Source organism: Xenopus laevis, chromosome 8S (assembly GCF_017654675.1).
Source record: "Xenopus laevis strain J_2021 chromosome 8S, Xenopus_laevis_v10.1, whole genome shotgun sequence".
Taxonomy (NCBI): Eukaryota; Metazoa; Chordata; class Amphibia; order Anura; family Pipidae; genus Xenopus; species Xenopus laevis.
Window position 1 is genome coordinate 48866905 of NC_054386.1, and position 16681 is coordinate 48883585.

Consider the following 16681-nt stretch of genomic DNA (forward strand, 5'->3'; position numbering starts at 1 on the left):
TAGAATTAGAAACGGTAAGCCTCAACCAGAAGAAATTTGTCAGTCATGCTTCAGTAGTAGCAACAGCAGCAACAGTATTAGAATCAACATTATTAGAATTAGAATTAGATGAGGTAGGCCTCAACCAGAAGAAATTTGCAAACCATGCTGCAGTATAAGAAGCAGCATTATTAGAATTAGAACAGGTAGGCCTCAACCAGAAGACATTTGCCAACCATGTGGCTGTATTAGAAGCAACATTTTTAGAAGCCATGGTAGGCCTCTACTAGAATAAATTTGCCAAGCATGTGGCAGTATTAGAAGCAACATTTTTAGAAGCCATGGTAGGCCTCAATCAGAAGAAACTAACTATAACTATGTGGCAGTATTAGTAGTAAAATTATTAGGAGACTTAACAGACCCCAACCAGAAGAGATTTGCCAGCCATGTGACAGTATTAGAAGCAACATTATTAGCCTTGATAGGCCCCCACCAGAAAAACATTTGCTGACAATGCAGCAGTACAGCAGTAAGAGTCTTGATAGTACCCCACCAGAACAACATTTGCCAACAATGCAGTAGTACAGCAGTAGGATCATTGATAGGCCCCCACCACAAAAACATTTGCCCACAATGCAGCAGTAGCAGCATTGATATGCCCCCACCATAAAAACATTTGCCGACAATGCAGCAGTACAGCAGTAGAAGCATTGATAGGGCCCCCAACACAAAACCATTTGGGGAATAGACAAAACTATTGAGCACTTGGATATCCCCGGTTATCCATGCCTCATTAATTTTTTATAAATATATATACCACACTGCCAGTGGATAGCCGTGTCAGCTTCTCAGTGACCATCTTACCTGCAGTACTGAAGACACGCTCTGACAGGACACTGGCAAGGGGGCAAGCCAGCACCTCCAGAATGTACTGTGCCATAGGGCAGCAGCTATACTGGCAGAAGCTTTGCCAGGCAGGCATTGAGCCTCTGCACTCGGGGGTGGCTGGGGGAGAAAGGTGCCTTGCACCCGAGGAACTGGGGGAGGGAAACCTGATGGGACAGGGTCCGCACTGATGGCAGTGAAGAGGCAGAGGGGGCTGCAGAAGAGGCAGAGCTACACAGTGGCCGCCTCCAACTGTGAGCCTCAGAATCCCCTTGCTAAAGGGGATGGGGAGCTAGCACCTCTTCCCTGAGAAATGGGAGGTGGACTGGAAGCACCACTGCCCCCAGGTTCCCTGGCACTTTGGTGCTGCTCCCACATAATTCTGTGTTGATGTTTGTTATGGGAACTTAAAGCCGATGTTCCCATATGTGACCCTGTCTAACCCCTTCAAAATATCTGCTGGTCCTCAGTCTGGCACGTGAAAAATGCCCACACTGGCTCTGGACCCAGGTGCAGCGCAGGCCCGGGTTTAGGGAGAGGCCCCCTAGGCCCGGTCCTCGGGCGGCAAGATGTTTAGGGGCGGCAAGCAGGCGCCCCTAACATCTATACAACTCAGTATAAGCCCCAAACTTTTCTTGCCAAAGTACTTTCCTTGCCATCACCCCCAAGAAGAGTGGACAGACACCCGGGCCAGCACGAATTTCTTCTTTCTGGTTGTGTGCGCACACAACGTTGTGACGTCATTCTGCGCGCGGCCGTGCTGTTGTCCACTCACAGACTCTGACTGAGACAGAGCACAGTGATCAAACCACACAGACACGGATCTCTCTGTGCACAGCACAAACACGTCTTACAGGATCAATTTGGCTGGTGGCTTGGCTGGTGGCTGCTGCCTGCTTGGCTGCAAGTGCAGACAGTGCACTTTAAAATTGCAGGCTGCGCAGCAAGCCACAGCAGGCAGGATTTCTGCACTTTTTTTCCTTTATTGGAAATATTATCTTCCACTGTCAGTTACACTTGGTAGGTTAAATAATAATTATATTAATAATAATGCAGCTTAAATAATAATATATGAGCCAATTCAAACAGGCTTTAGCAAATGTGCCTGCAACTTGCAGAGATCTTTTAAAAATGTTTTTTTATTTTATAATTAGCTGCCACTAGAGTATGAGGACAGACAAAGTTGGTATTAATAAAACAAGGGACACATCTGGTGGATGTTGGGAGTCTGGAGATTTCCTTTCTGGGGTGGGGACGGCACAGCAGCTGGGCCTAGGGGAACACAAAAGGTAAATCCGGTCCTGGTGCAATGTCCGGTTGCCTGCCACCCCTAGCAGTGGTCTTTGGGGTTTTCTGCTTCTGTGGGGCCGGCTCTTCATCATCATACTCATCGACAACATACAGTTCCCCCCTCCCACTGAACTGCTGCTATCCTCCTAAGCTGGCTCCTAGGGTCTGACCCTGTCATTGTCCTCCCCCAGATCAGATCCTGCATAATGTGCGGCATCTACACCCTCATCCAGCTTGCTGGTGTCTGTCCCCACACCAGCAGCCCGCTGCCCTGCCATTAGGGGACCCTGCCTAATATCCCTACTGATGTGGGCTGTGCCACAACCTCCTCCTCATCAGACTTGAATACACCCCCATTCCTGCCTGATCATTAAAAAGATCCTGGGTGTCTGGGTCCAAGTCCACTTTAGAATTGAACATTAAGGGGGATGGGGTGTCCCAAAACACTGAGCTGGTAGATGATGCCACCTCCTGCCCCTCACTGGTGCCTGCTGCAGACGAGGTAGCCTAGGTAAGTCAGTCTACCTGCTGTGAGTGTATGGGGTGCAAAGCAGTGGCAAAAAAATCTGGTACAGTCCTACGTGTGCCAGTTGCCCTACTGCGACCCAACGCTGCCTGCTGCTGTGGTGGTTGCTGCTGTTGTTGCTGCTGCAGTTTCTGCTGCTGCTGTGTGCCCAGACTGGGCATGGCATGTGGGCTGGGCTGTTGCGGGGAAACATGGCCGGCACCATGGCCTCTTCCTCTGCCACCCCTCCTCCCTCTATCACAGCCTGATATAATGGGTCATACCTAAACTAAAAAAAATAATAAATAAGGGGGGTTTGGATATTTGGGGGAAGGAAAAATTAAAACCCTAAACTAAAACCCCCCGGTACAAGTGTGCACCCACAACGGATATACACACCAACAAAGAAAAATAAAGTTAGCCCTAACAAGGGCTCTTGGGTGGTAAGCAGGCAAGCAGAAGAGGGAAAACAATAAATAAAATCCACAACTTCCACTTGCACTGAGCTAACTCCAAACAAATTCCTTAACTAAATAGTACAGAAATCTCCTACTCTAAACACTACCGCCTCTGCATCTCCTTATATAGACAGTGGGAGGGCTCACATCTAAAATGATGATGCCCTTTAGAAAAAATTAAGAGTTGTCCTCTATATCTTTGGCTAAGACCTGTCTTGTCTTGTGCCCACCACAACTGGCTGGACAAGCTTCATCTCAATGTGATTTTGATTGGACCTTAAGACATATAGAGACGTTGGCTTTGGAGGAACAAAAAAAGCACACTGCCCACAATGTAATGAAGCTCTGTAATCCTTGCCCAGTCTATAGGATCAAGGTTAATCTTTCAGGTTGTTTCTTAGGCTCCAATTAGATATTTACCCACATAAGGAAATCTGTTTAGCATGTTCTTAGCAGTATCTGCATACCAGACACAAAGCCGTAAAGCTCAGCGCTCTGCAATAGAATGCATAAATATTTCTTGCAGAAAGCCTGGAAAGAGCCACTGCCACTTCAAGGCAAAATTCATCACCCTTCTTAAGATCTAATAGGGCTTCAGAAAGCTTTTCTTTTTTAAAATGGCTTGCTACATATTATCTGCCCAAATGGACATTATTTTAGCAACAGACACTACAGAGACAAGTTTACAGATCTTCAACAAAAATATCCATGTTATCTTCAATCTTGAGAAAGTGCACTCTACTGGGGTCAATTTTCTTTTATACCCCTAAAGGACACTGTCACTGGTACACTCTCCTCAAATAGTGTGGTTACCCTTGATTCCATTTCACCCAATCCTGTTGAATAAATGAACATCCACTACTTAACACAGTCTGAAGACATTGGTAGTAAACAAAACTGCTGAAAGCTTTTACCTCTTGGGCCTTTCTATGAATACAGGCCTGTGTTACATATAGTTACATAGTTACAAATCGGTTGAAAAAAGATAAAGTCCATCAAGTTCAACCCCTCCAAATGAAACCCAGCATCCATACACACACCCCTTCATACTGTCATATAAAATATATGTACCCATATCTATACTATACTATAGAATTTATTATCACAATAGCCTTTGATATTATGCCTGTCCAAGAAATCATCCAGAAATCATACAAGCATTAATAGAATCAGCCATCACAACATCACCTGGCAGGGTTTACTAAAGGGTGAAGTGACTAACGCTGGCGAAAAATCTCCAGCGTGACATAATTTCGGGACTTCACCGATTTACTAACGGGTGCTGGTGTAAATTCACTAGTGAAGGAGAGACTCTAGCGCTACTTCGCACTCGAATTTTCGCAGGCAAATTTCGCTCTGGTGAATGGATGTAACTACGCACATTCACTAAGTTGCAGATTTTAATGAATGTTACCTCTTGTGCTATACTTGCCTTCGCCACCTCAGACCAGGTGAAGTGCAATAAAGTAGATAGGAGTTCCTCCAAAAAAATTTGAAAAGTCCCCATTATAACAACTCTATTTTCTTTTATTAAGGTTTCCTGGGCTTGTGTAGTGTAATGTATTTGCTGCAACATATACGTCCATTGAAATTTAACTTCCCTCCGTATGCAAATTAGCCAACGCATATGCAAATTTGCTTGCCGAATTAACGCTAGCGAAATGTCGTCATCGTTCGGCGCCCTAGCCTTAATTCTCTTGCCTTGAACCACCATTTCTTGATGATATTTGTGCTGCCTCAGAGATCACCTGACCACAAATAATGCAACTCTAACTGTAACAGGAAGAAGCATGGAAGCAAAAGACTGAACTCTGTCTTTTAATTGGCTCATGTGACCTAACAGATAACGAAGACCTAAAAAGATAACAAGTTGTCTAATTCTGGGCAGTGTCATTCTGTGGCTACTAAAGCAAATAAAGTTCTGTCTTGCATAGAAAAGGGCATTAACTCAAGGGATGAAAATATAATTATGCCTCTTTATAGGTCCCTGGTGAGGCCTCATCAGTTTTGGACTCCAGTCCTTAAGAGGGATATAAATGAGCTGGAGAGAGTGCAGAGACGTGCAACTAAATTGGTTAGAGGGATGGAAGACAAATTATGAGGGTAGACTGTCAAGGTTGGGGTTGTTTTCTCTGGAAAAAAGGTGCTTGCAAGGGGACATGATTACACTTTACAAGTACATTAGAGGACATTATAGACAAATGGCACCTTTTTACCCACAAAGTGGATCACCGTACCAGAAGACTAGACTAGAAGAAAATAACTTTCATTTGAAGCAACGTAGGTGGTTCTTCATAGTCAGGACAGTGAGGTTGTGGAATGCACTGCCGGGTGATGTTGTGATGGCTCATTCAGTTAATGCCTTTAAGAATGGCTTGGATGATTTTTTGGACAGACATAATATCAAAGGCTATTGTGATACTAAGCTGTATAGGTATATTTAACTATGTAACGATGTAAAATGTATGTTTTATTTGGTTTGTTTGTGTGCACTGTGAATCCTACGATCCCAGGGGGAGCATTTATTTTTTAAAATGGCAATTTTTTATTTAGGATCACTCAATGTCACATACTACTAAAAAAGTATATTATTATGAAAATAGTTTAGTTACATCAAGCAGGGGTTTACATATGAGCTGTTGTATGCAATATCTTTTTATAGAGACCCACATTGTTCAGGGTATCGTTTTCCTTTAAATAATCTTTGCTCTTGTCATTTTGAGATCAGACAGATGATGTTTAATAGCCAGGGTTTTTACTATGCATTTTTAGAGGAAAATCACATAAACATGGCCTGCGCAGTTTTCATGCAAATTTCATAGAGCAAAGAGTGAATTAGAGGGTTTTTGATGATTTGCAAGCCACCTGATATTGCTCTCTGCTATGACCATAGGCTACAAATGAGCAAGCCAAAATGCATTGGTTAATAGTGCTGCTCCAGCAGACTTCTGCACTGAAATCTGTTTCTCAAAAGAGCAAACAGATTTTTTTATATTTAATTTTGAAATCTGACATGGAGCTAGACATATTGTCAGTTTCCCAAAAATAGACAATATTGTGTGTGCCTCAAGCACCTTATTTAACCTTGTAGGTTGGGTGCAAAGCAGTCCTGAAACCCTTGCCAGGGGTTTGCATAGACATTCAGATATAAAATACCACTGCAGCACCTCTATGTTGCAAAAAGCAAAAACTTGAATTTATTAGGTCAAACAACCAGGCAATGTTTCGTGCTTACGCAAGACTGTTTGGTGATACAATGTACAAACTATTTAAGTGGGAGTATACCACACCAGAACCCATCCCCTTATCATACATAAATCAAATAGTATAACTAGTGCGATGAGTCCAATTGTATTCAACAGTCTCTTAATCCATTAAACTCCATTGCTTCATCTTTTAAGTATGTGATAGTCCATTATTCATTGTGTTCTGGATAGAAATTGTGCAGACCCATCTCAATACAGTGTTAAAATAAGGATAATAACAACAATGGTACCTTTTCTCTGGATAGGAAAGTTCACCATTTCTTAGTTATACTGTGAACCTTCAAAACAATGAAAGAGCATTAAACAATCAAATATTAAACACATTTATTTACTAAAGGGTGTTTACTGACCATAGAACAACAGAGTATTTACCTTAGATAAAGGAAATATTGTGTATACTCTTTGTTAAGACCTTTTGGCCAAGTGTATCTAATTTGTTATTCCAAAACATTTCCCATCATTCAATCACCTACCCTTCTCAGCCTTGGAATCCCATCAATAACCTGAAATCTAAGTTGTCTGGCAGCAAGAAAATTTGCTGGTATGGGAAGTTCCAAGTGATCACATCTTATAGTTGATTTATGTTTTGAAATTCTGTCTTTAACCATTTGTGTTTTCTCCCCCACATATGCAAGTCCCTGTGGACTGAAGGCCCTTAGAAAAAGGGAAATTATTTGGATTAACAAATTAGATAAACTTTGGCCAAAAGGTCTTAAAGAGTATAGCGCCTATTTACCCTGTTGTTCTATGGTCAGTAAAAACCCTTTAGTAAGTAAATCGTTTTCAATATTTGATTATTTAATGGTCCTTCCTTTCTTTTGAAGGTTCACAGTATAACTAAGAAATGGTGCCAGATCCAGGAATGCACTGAGGAAGGTATATCTGAAACTTTCCTATCCAGGGAAAAGGTACCATTGTTTTTATTACTTATTTTAACACTATATTTTCGTATTGAGATGGGTATGCACTATGTCTATCCAGGACCCAATGAATAATGGACTATCACATCTATAAAAAGATGAAGCAATCGACTTTAATGGACTAAGAGACTGTTGAACACAATTGGACTCATCACGCTTGTTATACTATTTGATTTATGTGTGCTAAGGGGGGGGGGGTCTGGTCTCAAAGAAGGTTAAATAGTTTGTAAATTGTATCACCAGACAGGGTTGGGAATGGGCAGCAGTAAGCCCAGAATGTTGTCTGGTTATTTGACCTAATACATTAAATTTTTCACTTTTTGTAACAAAGAGTTGCAGCTGTATTTTTTTCCTATATTGTAAGTTTCCTAGCTGCCCCCAGTCATGCGATTTGTTCTCTGATAAACTTCAGTCACTATTTACTGCTGTACTGCAAGTTGGAGTGATATCACCCCTACCCTTCCCCCCAACAGCCTAACAACAGAACAATGGGAAGGTAACCAGATATCAGCTCCCTAACACAAGTTAACAGTTACCTGGTACTGTAGATATAAGAACAGCACTCAATAGTAAAATCCTGGTCCCCCTGGGACACATTCAGTTACATTAAGTAGGAGAAACAACAGCCTGCCAGAAAGCAGTTCCATCCTAAAGTGCTGTCTCTTTGAAAGCACATGACCAGGCAAAATGACCTGAGATGGCTGCCTACACACCAATATTACAACCTGGTCTGTCAATTTTTTTGTTGCACAATAAATTTTTTCCCCATTGGAGTATATGACGTCATTTTTATGGCGAAACGTGGCAAACTAGTGCTCTTGTGCCCTGTAGTGTTCTTGCACTGTCCAGGCAAACAGAGAGCAATGAAGTGTAATCATTTAAAGCCATAGGGGAGTGTTAGCCCTATGGGTCCCTACAGTAGTCTAACTTGACCATAGTGTGGTAATATTAATCATGCATTTCTTTAACAAAAAATACAGTTGAATTAGACATGTTAGTGGCCATTTGGCCACTAACATGTCTAATTCAACTGTATTTTTTGTTAAAGAAATGCATGATTAATATTACCACACTATGGTCAAGTTAGACTACTGTAGGGACCCATAGGGCTAACACTCCCCTATGGCTTTAAATGCCTACACTTCATTGCTCTCTGTTTGCTGGGTAAAAGCCCATGTATCTTATTAGCATAATGTGTATGCTTGGCCCAGAGGCTGATGACAAGTCCCTTCCACACTTCAGTATAGTGCTGGGCAGAGGGTAGGGTATCCTCTTTCAAGTCAAGGGGGTAGATCTCCCCTCAGGCAAGACTGGCCTGTAGTGAAGGGATCAAAGACTTATAGGGACATCCAGGTCACAGCACAGAGATCATGAGGGTGCATCTATCCAGTGTGGTACACTATCTCCACAGGGATGTCACAAAGTGCTGGCTCTGGAATGCTATGATGTACCTGACATTTATGTGAATACCTCAGAGAATTTTGAGTATCAAAAACCTGATTTGCGCTTTAAGGGGGAAATGTTTTAAAATTTGCAATGTAATATTCTTTGGTAGGCTTTTATTGCATTGTGAATCTTAATTGTGCATTGCAAACCTTAAACACCTACTCTGGAGTTTCGTTAAATATATTTTTTTTAAATATTTTTTTAAAAAATGGTTTGTGATTGCAAAACAATTTGGTTGCAAACAGAAAATCATTGAGGTCTTTAATCAGTCAAAAATGGTGCGAACATGGTTGCAAACATTCACAAAGGTTTGCTTATTACATTGCCCCATAATAAAGCCTGTTGCTGTTTGTTTTGTTCAAGAACTTCTGGCGTCCAATTCTTTTGTTTAGTCACGCAGCACAAGTGAGGTGTAGTTTCACAACACCATTCCTTCACCCTTTCAAGTAGCATCCTGTGGAGAGAGGGTCAAATGTAACTGGTGCTCTGCCTGCTTTGCTAGCAAAACAAGGTCCAGCCTAGCCTAGATGGGGTTACACTACTAATACATTTTTGGAATATGGTAGGAAACTAGAGCACCTGGAGGAGCTAACCAACACAACCCAAAAAAAATTGTGGAGACAAGCCAACTCCACACAGATGCAAAATAAGTAAGATTTGTATCAGGTGCTGCTGGTTTTGTATGCTGAATATTTCGAAAATTCAAAAAAATATATCTTAAGCAAGTGTGCACTGATGAGCATGCTGTGGGTAGGGAAGGAGTTGGTAGGCTACCCGATTAGTTAATTAGGCTGGAAGTGTAGATCACTTACCAACAATGATAATAATAATGACAATGACAATGATACAGAGATAAGCAGGGACAAAAAGGGAATGGGTCATAAGAACTAAAACTGGAACTTTTAGTAGAATGTGATACCAGTTTTATCTAACTTGGATGGGAATCAGACTAATGTCAATTGGGCAGGAACTCATATATAATTAAATTCTGTAAAGCACAAAAAATATTTTTCTGCCATATAAATCAGTCCAGTGATGAAAATGATAGAGAGTTGCAATGGAAGCCAAATCAGCCAGAAACAGCCAGAAAGTAACAGGGTTAGTTTCTCAGGGGAGACCTTTTTTTGATGTGCTGCCATGGAAACCAAATCAGCCAGAAACTTTCATTACAGTCATGACTATGCTAATTCATCCCAAGCCCTCAGCATAGAAGGTCAAATGGTGGTTGAATGGCTTTTGGTAGGTGAGAAGGTACAGGGTTATTGAGAGTGGCTTTTGGTGTCATCGCAATTGAATTGCAATGTTTTTCACAAATCTTGAAAAATATGTGGGTTTCCTATATTTCTTAAAAGCTCTAAAAAATATTAGCGTTAAGTGTAAAAACCTCTAATGCAGGGGCGTGGCCTGGACATGGATCGATAGACACGTCAAACAGAGCTCCAGGGCCTGTGACTAAGAAAACAAAGCTAAAAACAGTAGGCAGACCATTAAGCGGTTACTATGGGGAAACATAAGAAGAGCAAGGCCATCCTGGACCAGCAACCCGCTCCAGAACAAAGCGCCATCGCACAATATTTCAGTAGGAGACAGAGAGCGGTTGCCGAGGAGGAAAGGCCCAAAATGGCGGAGGAGGATCAGGACACTGAACCGGACAATCTACCCCCATCAGATCTCCGCTCACCCATATTGACCAAACGAACAGAGTCCTCACCTAAACTATCGACTGTCGCAAAACCAACGAAGCCCCAGGAGAAACCAGTGCGCAGTGAAACGCTTGCTGGAACGCACCTTCATTTTGACGCACCAGTGTGTAGTGATTCACAAGAGGAATCATCCAGTGAGGAGGAAGACTGGGATCTGCAGGGTTATTTAAGAAAACTGCCGACAAAAAGAGACATGGAACAGAGAGTGGAGGAGGCACTCAAAAAAGAAATACAGGAAGTGAAAGCGGACATTACAGAAATGGCGACTCAGATTGATGAGCTGGAGCAAACAGAAGCCTCAACAGTGGACACGGCTAACCAGCTAAGCAACATGGTCCACAAACAATCTATGCAATCTATGCAACTTCAAGACCTCCGTACACATGTGGAGGACCTTTATAATAGACAGAGACAAAACAATATAAGAATAAGAGGTCTCCCTGAAAGTGCAGAGCAGGAGGATATGAGAGAAATAGCAAAGCTCATTTTCAATACTCTGTTGGAAAGACCATGCACTGAAGCAGTGATACTGGATTGGGCACATAGAGCATTGAAACCAAAGAATATGGACAGCAACACCCCAAGAGACATTATTTGTAGGGTTCATGATTATAGCCTTAAAGAGACTATTATGAACAAAGCAAGGCTGAACCCGGGATTCAAGTATGAAGGGGTGCAACTACAATTCTTTCCTGATGTTTCCAGAGAGACACTCTATAAAAGGAAGTTGCTCAAGCCTCTACTAGAACAACTTTCCATTCCAACTGTCAGCCAGGGCACAAGGGAAAACAGCAATTCTGAGATCACACAAAGACCTAGCAGCATTTCTTAATACTTGGGAAATCCCAGAAATAAAGATTCCAGATTGGCAAGAGATGGAAATATCATCACCGGCACCGCTGCCCCAAAGGCCTCAATGGCAAGAAGTGCGCAAAAGGAGATTCTCCATCACAGGCACAGACGCCAGGAAGAATAAGGGACCCCCACAGCCAACCTGACTCCAAGGGCCTGTGGGATCTACTTGATTGGTAACTGTATCTATCTTAATTAGACTTTAATGGTACTATAACTGTAAATCCTACTTGGGCCCCCTCCGGAGCATGACCAATCAGTTACTTCATGCCCCTGTCACCCTCCCGATACTGAATGTGTCAGCTAGATGCATTTTTGAACAGTGGGTGAAACAAGGAACACAAAATCCCGACTAGATTGACGATCACTCTGATAATATCCAAACATTAAGGGTACTGAAGTTAAAACCCCACCAAACATTTTTACATGTTTTTTGTTGTATTGTTTGCAAGGTTATATATTGTTGGCAAAAGCTAAGGCAGGTTGAAGGTAAAGGAATTGTATATTTGGGAATTGTTTACTTATGTATGTCAAGGTTGGGCGTAAGTGTGGTGGATCTGGGGGTAAATAAAAGCTGAATCATGGTGAGATTAATATTGTTAAACGTTAAGGGTCTCAACACTCCTCATAAAAGATATTTAACAATAAGAGAGGCCAAACATCTTCAGGCAGACATAGTCTTCCTACAAGAGACGCATTTTTCTCAGCTTAAACCAAAAATCCATTCAGCACTATATCCTCAGGTCCACTACGCTTCAGGCCGCACAAAAAAATGACACTTTTAAAGATCCAAGAGGGAGATTTTTGATTCTCAGAGGTATGCTGGGCGATACAGAAGTCGTATTGGCAAATGTGTTGGTCCCAACACCAACCAAAATACCTAACTAGGGTATTAAATAAATTAACCTCCTCATTGTCCACTCCTTTAATTGTGGCTGGGGACTTTAATATGGCCTGGTCAACGCTAAGAGATAGGTCAAGGCATACAACTCAAGCAGAGCAAACTGCTAAAACCTTTAGACAAAACATTAGTGCGCACAGAATCTGCCACCCCTGGCGTATCCAACATCCAAAGGAAAAAACATACACATTCTACTCCCCACCGCATCAAACGCATACCCGAATAGACTATTTTTTTTAATCAAATGGCTATGAAATATAAACACTACACTAAGATACATCAAATAACATGGTCTGATCATGCTCCCATTGAAATAGATATCCAGTTTACTGGTCCCAACCCAAAAACATACTCTTGGAGACTAAATGAAACATTACTGAGTGACGAACAAATAAAAGAAGATATAACCAAATCACTAAAAGAATATTTTGCAATAAATAAGGGCTGTAATAAGGCTGTAATTAGAGGGGAATTCATAGCAAAGGCCACAGGTAACAAAAAAAATACCCAGAAGATGAGACTAGATCTACTACAGGTGTTAAAGAAATCGGAAAGGCAACTTTACGAGAGACCCACTACAACTAAATTAGCCAAAGTCATAGCTTGTAGAAACCAACTCAAAAATCTGGAAATAGATCAGATAGAGAAATTAATGACATGGACTAAACATACATACTATGAATATTGTAACAAAGCGCACACACTACTAGCAAAAAAATTAAGAGACCAAAAGTTAAATAGAACTATTATATCAGAAATAAACAAGGAAGCACAGAATATACCATGGGGAAAAAAACTGAAGTTTTTTACCAATACTATAAATCATTATATAATCTAGACCCAGTATCACAGGGAGGCAGAACCCAGGTTAAAGACATATATAAGACAAAACTCAATGCCCTTACCAGTTTTAAGGAAAGGGATATATCATCCCTCAATCATGAGATTACAGATATAGAAATAGCACAAGTTATCAAGGAAGCCCCAGGGAAAAAAACACAAGGACCGGATGGATTCTCATATGGGTACTATAAAACATTTCAGAATATTTTAATCCCCGACCTGATGGACTTGTATAATAGTTTCTTGAAGGGGGAAAAATACCTAAATCCATGGCCCTTTCACATATCACTTTAATTCCCAAACCAGGGAGAGATCCCTTGGAATGTTCTAATTACTGTCCAATATCCTTAATCAATGTCGATTTAAAGATTTCCAGTAAAATACTAGCAAATAGACTGGCTTGTCTTATGCCCCGCCTTATTGACGGGGACCAAGTAGGATTCATACTGACGCGACAAGCAGGTGATAACACAAGGAGGACTATTGACTTGATAGATGTGATCAACACCAACCCCCAACAGGCTGTCCTCCTGAGTTTAGATGCTGAGAAGGCCTTCGACCACTTTGACTGGAACTATATGATGGCACTTTTATAACTCATGGGATTTGGGGGAAGTTTCCTCAGGGAGGTCGGAGCCCCATACAATCAGCCTCAGGCAGCAGTCAGGGTGAATAATAACCTCTCTAATCACTTTCAGATTAACAAAGGCACCAGGCAGGGTTGCCATTATCGCCCCTCCTCTATGCGATATGTATAGAACCACTGGCAATAGCCATAAGACTTAACCCAGACATCAAGGGAATTCAGTTTCAACAGAACATCTACAAACTTTCCCTTTTCGCTACCGAATCTACATAAGACACTCCAGGAATACGCCACCCTATCAGGTTATAAAATTAATGAACATAAAACGGAAGCCCTCCCATTGCACTTCCCACATCAGCTAAAATTTTAACTACGCTAAATTTACAGCTAAATTTTAACTACGCCTGGAAAACCGACTCAATCAAATATTTTGGAATCCATATTACAAAAAATTATTAAAATGTATATGATAAAAAATTTCCCACCCCTAATACAACAACTGAGAAAAGATTTGGATAAATGGAACCAGTATACTTTGTCTTGGTTTGGGAGGATGGCATCGATAAAAATGAATGTGTTACCAAAATTATTATAGCTATTTGAAACACTTCCCATAACAGTACCCAATAAAATTTTAAAACATATACAAACTATGTTTATTAACTTCATATGGGGTTACCGAAAACCTAGGAGAGGTCCTCCTTAGGAAAATGACTCATGGAGGTCTCTCAGTCCCAGACATTAAAAAATATTACTGGGCATGCCACCTTAGACAGATAATTCACTGGTCCGCACCAGAACCCATTGGTAAATGGGTAAGTCTGGAAAGATCTGCCACGAATCCAATCCATCTGGGCAATCTAATTTGGGGTACTGGTAAAACAAGGGAAAGGAAAACTCTTTACTACACGCAGTGTATTTCACTAAAAAAGTATGGAGACAAACCCAAAATCACTACAACCTACAGTCCCAATCCTCTCCCCTAAGGGTATGTTAGGAAATCCGCAATTTCCTCCGGGAAGGGATGTAGATTTTATAAAGAAATGGAATCACCCAAAACTGTACTACACATATGACATTTGGGATAATGTTAATCAAAAACCTCTGGACATGTAAGCCATAAAAACAAAGTCAGGTTTGGAGGACATTCCAATCTATCAATACTTACAAGTGTTGCATTACTTAAGAGTCCATATCAGATCGAAACACAAGCAGACACTTACCTCATTCGAGCAACTCTGCTATAGGGGACCAAGCCAAAAACGGGTCATATCATGTGTATGATATACTGATACAAATGCCCAAAGATGACTTCCCAAAATATAAATATATGGTATATTGGGAGGATAGAGTCCCATCGACAATAAGCTATAAGAACTGGGAAGGTATCTGGGATAACACTAGGAAATCTTCTGTATGTGTACAATATAGGGAAAACATTTACAAAATATTGCTGAATTGGTACAATACCCCAGAAAAATTGCATAGGATATATCCGTCAGTCTCAGACAGATGCTGGAGGGAATGTGGACAGACGTGGGATTGCTCCAAAATCACATCTTATGGTAAAAGAGCTACTACAAAAAGTCGTATGAACCACTGTACAAAGAGAGCCATGGGCTTTCCTCTTGGGCAAACCTAAACTGAACTTTACTAAAGAGGCCAGGAAACTAATAAATCACATTCTGACGGCTGCCAGAAGGCTTTTATGCCAGAAATAGCAGAAAATTTGCGCATGCGAATGCCGGGCCTGCCTAGGGTGCCTGCCCAGCGTGGCCCGGCACTGAACCTAGCTGATTGGAAAAGTAGCGGCCCAATATTTAAGATAAGGTGTAGCATAACGGAATACCTCGATTAACCTGCCTTGCTGTGTTGATTTGTGTTTTCTTGCTGCAATACATATGACATATGTTGACAATCACCAATACCAGATGTAAAACTTGCATTTACAGATGTGAAATTAAAAAATAAAATAAAAATAAAGTTTTAAAAAAAAAAACCTCTAATGCAAAACTTTGCCAAGTAAAAGTTGTCAAGGTCTTATAGAAGTCAGTGGAGCTGCGCTGGTCTTGTTGGACTGCTTTTAATCATTTCAGGTTTTTGTATTTTTCTTTCTATAACCACTAAAATGAGAATGCAGATAGTGGTTTTTGAAACAACTTTTTTTAAATTAAACATTCAGTTTCAGACAGGTCCCAACCTTTTGGGACAGTTCTTTTATTCCTCTTTTGGTTTTCTATCCCATCAGGTGCATGTATAGTTACTGCAGGAAGTATTTGACCAACGGGACAAGTCCCCTGCACTCTAGAGGGAGCCACACATAGGCCCTTCTACCACATATGAAATAATATTCATTGGGCAATGAAAGGGTTGTTTATAAAAGGCATCGCCCTGCACTAGGGCACCAAGCTGCCAAAAAAAAAACTCTTTATAATTGGCCTTACTATAGTTGGTCAGGCGGTGTATATACCTAGTTTTGAAAACCTTCTGTTCTGATCGGTATGGCAAGAGGAGGCACATTATTTATGTTTACTGTGTATCTAAGGTCTACACTGCAACAATCAGCAAAAACCAGGGTAGTTTCACCTCAACTCAATACTATACATACACTAGGCTTAAAAACGGTATGGGCTAAATATAATGGTACCATGTCTACAGATTTAAAATGCTTAAATTTAAGGGCCAATTCTAATCCCTTCATCCCGCTGTAATCCGCCACTAACTGGTATTGAGGAACAGACTCAGCAATCAGTAAGATTTATAGCTTTCCCAACCCTGACATACATCTGAAACAACATGTTATCATTATATGATGAGGCAGAGTGTAGAATAAACACAAGTGACATAAGGATAATCATTTTGCCACAAAGACAGATTACTCTCAAAACTGACAAAGAGAACCTTATCAAATTACTGCAACCCTCTTTTGAGCAGTGTCTCACTAGATTTTTGCCACTGATTTGTCTTTGGTCTTCTTCTTGCTCTTCACCCAGATCCTGTGGTTTGTTGTAATTCTCAAAGTTAATTAATACATTAACACTCTGACA

General features: G+C 41.1%; 1 protein-coding gene across 16 annotated transcripts in view; it reads left to right on the forward strand.

Annotated features, from left to right (window-relative positions):
- The window catches only part of LOC108700058 (gamma-aminobutyric acid receptor subunit beta-4), a 252484-nt gene that overhangs the window by 26565 nt on the left and 209238 nt on the right, over positions 1–16681 (forward strand). For 7 of the 16 annotated variants that reach the window (XM_041574963.1, XM_041574968.1, XM_018232921.2 and 4 more), the window contains one exon: positions 7208–7291. The exons of the other annotated variants lie outside the window; for them this stretch is intronic. The gene's annotated coding sequence lies outside the window, so the exon portion shown is untranslated. The remainder of the gene's footprint in view (positions 1–7207; positions 7292–16681) is intronic. 16 annotated transcript variants of the gene reach the window in all.